Source organism: Melospiza melodia, chromosome Z (assembly GCF_035770615.1).
Source record: "Melospiza melodia melodia isolate bMelMel2 chromosome Z, bMelMel2.pri, whole genome shotgun sequence".
NCBI lineage: Eukaryota > Metazoa > Chordata > Aves > Passeriformes > Passerellidae > Melospiza > Melospiza melodia.
The window spans coordinates 72,445,745-72,455,715 of NC_086226.1; positions in this window are offsets into that span (position 1 = coordinate 72,445,745).

Here is a 9,971-nt window from a genome sequence, read left to right on the forward strand (position 1 = left end):
AATATATATCCTATATATTAATAGTTTAATATATTTAAATATATTTGTACTCTTGTATGAGCAACTGAGACAATGGAATATGCTGTCTTGAAGCAGTTAGTGGAGCCCTGAATAGACTGGCTCAAATATTTCTTAGTTTTCCCTCCATTGTTCTTCCTTCTGAAGACAGGGATATATTACTGCCCAGTAGTATCATCATATGCTTCCCGTTTCCATCTGAAAAAAAAAGTTGACTTTTGTCAAAACTTCCCAAAGTTTTCCCCTATGAAAATTACTTTGATAAGGCACCTTGTAACCACTTTGTATTCATAGAAACTCCATCTGAAGAAATTCTAAAAGATAACGCCACTCTGATCAAAGGGTGTACTGAGGGATTCCCACCTGAACCAGCAAGACTGGAAGCCTATAGCATCTTTTGAAATTGGCCCTTGGCCTTTATATAAGAACAAGTGCAAACAGCATTCCATGGGATCTCTGTTATTTGTCCAAAGGACTCAAACCATCACTACCCAAGGATTAGTAAGAGCACAGAAGTCACTTTTGAGGCTTCCCCCCATGTATTTTCCAAGTCACCAATTGCTTTCACATCAGGGAGTTCCTTTGCTTTTTCTGTTTAGTAGCCCTCAATAGATCTCTTTGCAATGTTAGTCCAGGTTCCATTTGAGCTCATGTCAAATCTATACACTGACAACACCCTGTAGTGGGGAAATTCACAGAAAATCTAGCTCCTGTCTGAAGAATTTTGCTTGTTTTGAGCCTGGCTCATCTCTGCCTTGACCCTTGTTAGAAGTCCCGCTTAATTTATGCCACCACTGATTTTGCAGCCTCTGACTTAACCCGTACTAAAGTGTTCCTTTGGGTGGGAGTTGGTTCTTTGGTTTGTGTGGGGTTTTTTTCCCAGACTGAAAAATGCACCTCATTCTTTTGTTCTTTTGTTCCTTGTAAAGAAGATTAAAGAAACTGTTACATGCATTGGTCATGCTTGTTACCCTCCCCTGAATCTTCTATAATTCCAATACCTCTTTTCCAAGATCAGGGAGATGAGGATCAGGATGATAATATGGTTCTTTCCATATTATTTTTAAACTATTTTTAATTTCCAATTTTCTTTTGTTTTGGCCTCTGTAGAGTATTAAGTTTTGCTCATAAACGAGGGTCCATCTTGTGTATAGTTATGATCAGCCCAACCCTTTATGCGTGAAACTAGCATTGTTTTGCCCCAGGTCCATCATTTCACACTTGTCTGTCTTGAAGTTCATCGGGCATTTCAGCTACTAGGTGATTTGGTTTTAGAAGATGCAGGAATTTTTTATCATTAGATCATAAAAAAAATCAGATTGATGCACATTTCTAAGATACATTTAAAGTACAGATCAAGCTTGGGGTTTTAGTTCTCTTTTGTTTTGAAAAAATAGAGTGACATTGTAAGATGAAAAGGCAAAGGACAAGACATTTATCTTAAGAAAAATAGAAACTCTGTCACACTAAATATAGTGTGGAAAGTAAGTGAGAAAGAAAGTAAGTATAGTGTAGAAAGCCATTAGAAGATTTATCTCTGAGCATCTGACTCAAAAAAAGCCCAACAACTCCTTCCAAAGAGTAAGCAATTTACTCTTTTTCAAAACACTGCAGTTCAATTATATTTTTTTTCCCATTTAAATTGGCAGTAAGTTAATGTCTTTGTTTTTCCACATGGGAAAAAATAATCCCTGCCATGTAGTTTCAGATAAAACCCACACTGCATAAAGGCGTTTAATCCCATTTTCACTGCATACCTAAAGGTTCAAAAGAGTGTGAATGTGCACTTCATGACAATAGAAGCTACCTAGCAGGTTATTGTTCTTTAAAGTTTTTGACATTGTTGAATTTGAGGAATAATGAAGATAAGTGTTAAGACAAATAAAATATACAAAGTTGATTTCTGCTGGGACAACAGTAGGAGAGTGGAAGAAGGAAATCCTTTAAGGTGTCTGGATCGACATACTTATGTTGTGCAAGAAGTGTGTCTCATTTGTTCTTAGTGTAGTTAATAAAAGTTCAGGCAGTGTGCAGTGTATGCATTTTACTTCCCATCACAGCCTGAAATGCAAGAAGGAAAAAGAAAAAATGTAAAGGGTCTGAATTACCAAGATATTGCTCATGTTAACAAATTCTAAACAAGAAGCTGTAGCACTGCTTGTGGTATAGACTGTATTGTATATTGATAAATACGTTTTTTACGCTTACCCTGATGGCTTTAAACCTGCTATAATTATTCTTCAAATTCTATAAACTTCCATATATTCTACCCTAATTATATTTGTGTAAATTCTCAATTAATTCATAGCTTGTTTGCATTTTATTTTTTTCCTCTGGCAAGGCTAATGAAAGTAGAACCGTGAGAATTTGAAGAAACTAGGAAATCTCTTTTTCCTGTTATGCCATTAAAATGCTATCCATTCTCAGACAGTCTACTGTAAAAATTTTGAAAGCAACTTAGTTATTTAGATCATTGTGACAAAACAAGCCCTACAACAAAACATGAACACAAAACCCCAACCAACTAACCAACCAACCAACCAAAAAAACCAAAATAGCTAAGCAATTACAACAAAGGGTACTACTTTTTTTTTGTCCACACACAATGTTCCCAAAATTAATTAATGGTGCTTACCCAGCGTATTTTTAACATTCAGCCAAAAGATTCTTTCATCCTCCATCCAAACAGTACTACTATTCAAAGGAATCATTCCCCTGTCTCCTCAACTTTGTAGCTTTCATGGGAAAATATACCAGCACATTATCCTACTTTGCAGTGGGATCAAGCAGTCTAACACTGCTTTTTACTGCTAATAAATTTATTCCTGAATTTTGTGACCTATACTTATGTAATTTCTTGAAATCATAAATTAATTAAATCCTAAAAACACCAGTTTTAAATTTGTAATGCATATATATTGTGGGTATATAAAAATTTGACACAACTAAACTAAAAAATAATGTTCTAAGAGGCCAATTAAGATCATAATTTCCAATTCCTTATCTCAAGACTACATCTACATTGATTCAAGCCAATGGTTGTCTAATCTTTTCCCAAAAGATTATCAATGGTCATATAATTGGGCAAAACTCACCCTTGTTTTTAGTACTATGTCAACCTATAAATTCTGTACTGCTGAAAACCAGGGGGAAAAAATTCCCATCTTCTTTATGGGGATAAAATTTATTTTATTATGTTGCTTGCCAGCCTTATCAGAGAATGATAGAACTATAAGTTTAGACAAAGTATATAAACAATATTTGCAGGTGATTTTTTTGTGCCAAAAAAGAGGAAGATGGAACTGAGTGAATTAATACTGATGTAGTTTGATGTGAAAGAAATTTAAGGAATTAATCTCCTAATCTAAAGCCTTTTTAAAGTCAATAGAAAAAATGTGGAAGGTTGAAATGCTATCAAGCATTCAGGTTGTGAATTTAATCCACCTTTCACTTGAAAATTAATTATCTTTATTCATGCAAATTTCTTTTTTGGCAGTAACATATGCAATTATTTTGTTCTCTCATGGAAAAAAATATGGACTAGTCATCAGATATAATTTTCTTTCCTACTATAAGCATTTTTTGAGATTTGGAGAGGGTAGATATTTCTCTACCAAGCAGAATTGCTGTGAGTCAATTGTAAAGTTATATGCATTCTCACTATTGAGAAGAAGTCATGCAAAAAAAATTTAAGACCTGAACACTCCCAAGCATATGAATAGTTTTTCTTCCACATGAATTATTCTGTTGACTTCACTAGGACTGCTTACATTTTTTAGGCATGGCAGGGTAAGGATTATCATTTCTATGATGTTAAAAATCACTTATTAAGATATAACCAAGGCAGGAATTTCTTAATGTTAAGAAATCACAAAAATATGTAAATTGTTCCCAGAATAGAATACCAAATGCAAATAAATCAGATTTAAATTTGTAGATATCCAGTAAAATGAATTATTTTTAAATTACAGGGTTTTCTGTTTAGTTATCATCTCATAAGTCAACATTTGTCTGTGTATCTTTTGTCACTAAAACATTCTTCTCACTTAACACATTTCAGCCCTTGATTCTGATCTTGCCTAATGCCTCAGGTGGAGTCCACCATCCATCAGTGCAAATAGGCGTTGTGCCCCTGACTTCAGACCCAAAAATTCCTAATTGGAGCCCTGGTTACATGCTATTAATAGGTAAATTATTCTATTCAAGAGATCCGTCTTTAATGTACAGCTACTATATGTATTAAAATAGGCAAAGCAAAAATACCTGGTGCTCACACTCTGTAATGCTGCATATTCTTCTTGGCAATACACAACACAGATAAAAAAGTTTTCATTACATTTATTGGATTAATACAGTAGGAAAAACAAATCAATCTTCAAAATGCTTGCTGTAAAAAAAAACACTTCTGGTACCATTGCTGTCTCTTCAGTAGGTTGCTATAAATATAAAACTGCAGATGAAAAAGAAGTAAGAGAATATCTGGAAAGGGATCTGCTTCTATGACCTAGTAATCATTCATTTTAGCAATGCAAGTAAAGCTTTCAATCACTTTAGAACATACTTTTAGATATTATTTTAATTTACATTATTATTCACATACAATTTTTCTAATAAAAGACAAGCACTGGAACATACTAGAAATACTTTCTGAATCAGCAACTAATGAAAGATTCTAGAATTTTAAATAAATACATTAAGGTCTTAGATTTTTTTTTCAGAGGCCTTGTTGATTTCATGTTGAGAGATTTTTGAGACTTGACATACTAGCATACAGCAAAATGTATTTAACTTGCAGATTAATGCAGTGTATCTATTCATCCCAGAGGTGGAATAATATGGAAATCATCTTCATCTTGCAATTCTGTCTATTACTAAAAATTTATGTCTTGAGTACATGAGTATGTCTTTGCAATCTGTTTATTCTGGTTGCATTTCAGTAACTGTCTCATTCTAATTTTTTCAAGGTTATTTAGAGGATGCGAAAGAAAAAATACAGATAGTGCTAAATTTTGCTTATCTGGGACTATTGATTTTTACACAATGCTTTTATAACCCTATAGCATTTAGATTGAAGGCAGGGGCAAAACTAAAACCCTCAGTAAAGCGTTTACCCTATTGTATGACTGTATTTGTATGATGTGTACCCACACACACACACACACACACACACACACACCCACACACTGTGTATATTCACTATATACATTTTATGTATATAAACACACACACATATATATATATATATGCACCTAGGTATGTCTACTGGCAGCTCACACCTTGGTGGTGAAGAAGAGTGCAAGAAACACTGTTTTCCTTTAATATATGTCAATATTTTTTACTAAGGTACCTTGATCCTTCTTTGAAGCCTCTAGTAAGTAGTACTAGGGAAAGCAACCCCCACCAACTGTGGTTGATTTAGAGTAGTCCTGCAGTAGCTCTGAATCTGTGCATTCTCCTGCCACACTAGATGTGTTTAACACCGTGAAAATCTAAATAGTTAATATTCATGGCCATTTTATTATAAGTAATAATGGCAATGGCCACACTTTACACTTCTGTATCTCATGTACTTCCAGTAATGGTATATGCATTCTAGCAATGGTGAGATAAAGAGACCTCACACAAAACATAAGTGAGTCAGCATCTCTGTAGACACAGGCAGAGATTGCAAACTTTGAGTAAATTTTATTATGCCTACAGAAACATTCTGTTGGTTTAGAATAGGCATTTCATCTGACCTCTTTACCTGGATTTTATTTTTCACTTTAAACATATATTTATTGGTAGTCTTACGCAGTATGGTTCAGCATCACTTTATGCATTAGAGAAAAAAAATCAAAATGGCTTGTGTATTGTGAATTTATTTATTAGGCTTTTATGCAATCAATAATACTGCCTAAATTTGGCATGATGTAATGAAGTATTATTAAGACAATTTATTTAAATCTAATTATCCCTAAAATATGTCCTGTTTTCACCTTGCTGAGTGCTATTACTCATCCAGAAAACTTGTAAGATCAGGTGAAGACTGGCCACTGGATTCAGCAGTTGCTGATGGTATTCCAATGCCTTTCAGTATTTAAAGAGGAAAATTATCATTCTGATAATGGCGGAAAGGACTTGGCACCAAAACTATTTTAACAATATCAAGCTAAGTATTAAACTACTACTAACTACAATTACTTCAAACTAATTGCAGGACACAATTATGAAAGTTGCAGTTTTGGTTTTGGGGTTTTCTTTATGATACTTAAGGGGTAAAATTCTTGCTATTCTTATGCAGAAAAAACAATGCTGAAGTATTTGTTTGCATTCCTTCTCTCACCTTCCAGTCTGGATGTAAAAATAGATCCCTTATGAAGTCCTAAAGTATCAATACACTTAAGTCAACTGCACTTTCATATACATCTCTTGTGGGTATAACACACTAAATTGTGGTTGGCAGGTCCAGAAGTTTATGACATGCAGCAACCAACCTTCCACTAAAGGTCTGTTTCAGCCAGGTTTTGACTATATGGGAAATAACACATGGCAGATCTTGAAAGACAAGATGCTTATTTTACAGTTGTATGAAGACCACTGAAAATAAAGAGTTACATGTTAATATTATTTTATTCCAGCTTTCTATTTCTTAAAGACTAAGTGGATGATGAACTTCTAATAACTAGTATCTGAAATAATATTAACCACTTTGTAAAAAAGTAACACTCCTTTGTTTACCACTCAGAAAAATTGTAATAGAAATCCTAACCACAGCTGAAGAACTTTTCACAGGAACACTTCTGAACATAACTCCCTGATGAATCAAAGTAGAAAACTATACATCATACATTTACTTAAGAAGAATTTGTATCTGCCAGTTCATTTTTCCCTCATGAAAATTCAAAGGGGATCTTTTTTTTTAAACTAAACTAGGAAAAATAAATTGTGCCCACACTGTCCTGTCTGCAGTTCCTTTTGATAACCATTTAAAATATGGATAGCACCTCTGTCTCTGTCTGGTGGACTTTCCAGTGGCATGAAAGGAACATGTGCTTGCATTCCATGTACAAGCTAATTTGCAGTGAGCTTTGGATACTTGGTAAAAAGCTGATTGTGCAATGCAGGATATGATCTGTCCTTTTCTGCATTTTGGTTTTACATACCGAACAAAATTTTTGAAGTTATTCAGTTTGTGACAAAGAACACAGATGTTTCACCACGACGTATTCTAGTGCACTTTCACTCTTGTTTTAGTCTGCACCAATAAAGTAAAGAGTCTGAGAGATGACAAAAAATGGGTGACTGGGTCAAGCTTCCGGTTTCTGTGTCCCTATAGACTGACTTCATGGAACACAAAATTTTTGACCTCCAAAGGCAAGATCAGGAAAAAAATCTATTTTTGTCTTTGGATATCTCCTATAAAATTTCACTCCAGGTCCCTCAATGGAGTGAAAGCCTTTGATTTTGCCTTCCTGTTCAGGAAGGATGTAAAAAATTTCTGGGGATGGTGGTGAAATTAATGTACACATAAAGGATTTATATCTTTGGAGCATTCAAGCAGAAATATAAAACAGTTCAATGGATGATCTGGATGGACAATTATAGACACTTCAGGAGAGACAGCCAGGGCAGAGGGGTTGGAATGGACAGTGTTTTTGTTAAAGGAAAAGCAAATAAAGCAGGTGGGAGTTTACTATAGATCAGCCAGCCAGGATGATGCCACCAATGTCTAATTCTAAATGGAATTAATGGAAATCTCCAGAGCAGTTCCTCTGGTCCTGGGTCTGTGATAGAGCAGACACAAACAGGTCCAGGAAATTTCTAAAGCACATTGAGGGAAATACTTAGGTACAGTTACTAGAGGAGAGGAGTGGACAAATCTCTTTTCTCTGATATCTGGTGATAGGACACAAGGGAATGGTAAGGGGGAGCATAAGAAATATCAGGGAAAGGTAAGACTGGATATTAAAAATATGAGAGAGTGGTCAAGCACTGGAACAAGTAATCCAGGGCAGTGGCCCCAGGCCTGTTGGTGTTCAAGGAAGAGATGACTTGTCTTCAGGTTGTCCTCAATGGTTGGACTCAATGATCCTCATGGATCTCTTTCAGCTCAGGGATTTCAATTCTGTGATCCTATATTTAACTGTCTTATAAATACTATTCACTCAAACAGTAATTTAACACGGACTTTGTGAGGGAGAGAAATGAGTCAATTTATGTCACAGTTGTAATTTTTTACGCAATTTTGAAAACTTAGAAATTTTAAAAAAGCTCACTTCCAATCTGCACATCAATTAGAAGAGAAAAAAACTGTATATATAATACAACAAACACTGTCTAGAAGTAAATTAACTTCATAGCACATGATAATTAGCTCCAAAACTACCTTTGCACATAATGTGTTCTGGATAGGACATTGTAATGGAATTTGGAGGACTGAACTAAAGTCTTTATTATTCCAAAGCAGCCATGGGCAAGGCATACAATCCTTCTATTATCCATCTTCATAATCGGATTAAAAAACCTGTCTTTAACTCTCTGTCCATCTGGTCCATCCAAGATCAGATGCTAACTCATATTGGCAGTTACCCAGTTACAGAAATAGTTTGTGTGAGCAAATCTATACAAATTCAAGTATAGATTACTGCTTGCTAGACTTAGATGGCCTTTTGCATGTCTCACTTTCCATCCTCCATACATGCCTTAAGGATCAGCTTTAGCACAATTTCATGATTCTGGTCTTTGGAAATATAATACTCATACCTGTTATTTTTTGTTAGTTTGTTGCTGTATACATATTCTTTATGTGCTGTTATTCAAAGGAAACAGCAAAGACGAATTTCTAATTCTATTCTCTGTGAGAAGGTATACAGGCTAACATAGATACTTGACTTGCATCACTAGATTTTAGCGTCACAATCATAGAGATGTATTTGTAAATAATTTTCATTTTTTCTATATACCTGAGTGTCCCAGAATAATAGTGAATTTTCCAAGAATATTATGTTATGCAACTGTACAGACATAATCTAAGAAATCCTGTATCTGTGGGAAGAAATACGTTAGAAAAGTGACTGAGTGCCAGCAGTTCTTGATTAACATCGTTCCTCAGGGCAGAACAGCACTTGTGCTTTTTATCATAATTAGTTCATTAGCACTACGTAACCACTTTGTTGATGCCAACTCTGACACTTCCACTGGCTTTCTAATAACTACATTTACATTTTTAGTCGTGATAGAGGAATTGGGAAAGAAAGTTTTTGCACTGAACACACTTCCTTTTTCTTTTCTTTACTTGATGTCTGAAGCATGCTTATTATATACCCTTAGCAGACATGCTGATCCCAACACCTGTGCAGCCTTCAAGTCATCCCTGAGTCTATTTTCCCTTTTGTTTTTCACTGGATCAGCTCCTGCCTACTCTTAACTTATGAAGTCTAAATAAATTGTTTAGGCACATATATCCCATTATTAACAGTGGATCTGGTAGGAGCCCAAACAGGAATACCACACCCAATTTTTTTTTCTAAAAATACTCTAAAAAATATCTCTTTTTAGCACCTTTGCTGCCACATACCACAAACTACAGATGTATTTTGGTGTTTTTGTCTGTAAAGATCTGTCTAAGAATACTAGAAGTGAGAAATGGAGCCCATGAAATATTCTCATCTTTGCAGAATCTTTTTTTCCCCTCAAATGCTGACTGAAAGTTTTCTTTCTTACAAATAATTAGGGTTTGGTAATGCTTTATTCTTCAGTATTAGCAATATTTACTAGGTGAGTAGTGAGCAGCTAAACAGTAGGAGACCATGAGACCAAAGGCCAGTCGTGTACCCATTGAGGGCATTTTTAGATTTCAAAGCCATTAGCCACTTTCAGTCTTAGAAATTTTGATCACCAAAAATTTCACACAGGATCTGACCTACCACTTTTACTGAAAATGTTTGAAAATCTAACAGGAACAATCTGAT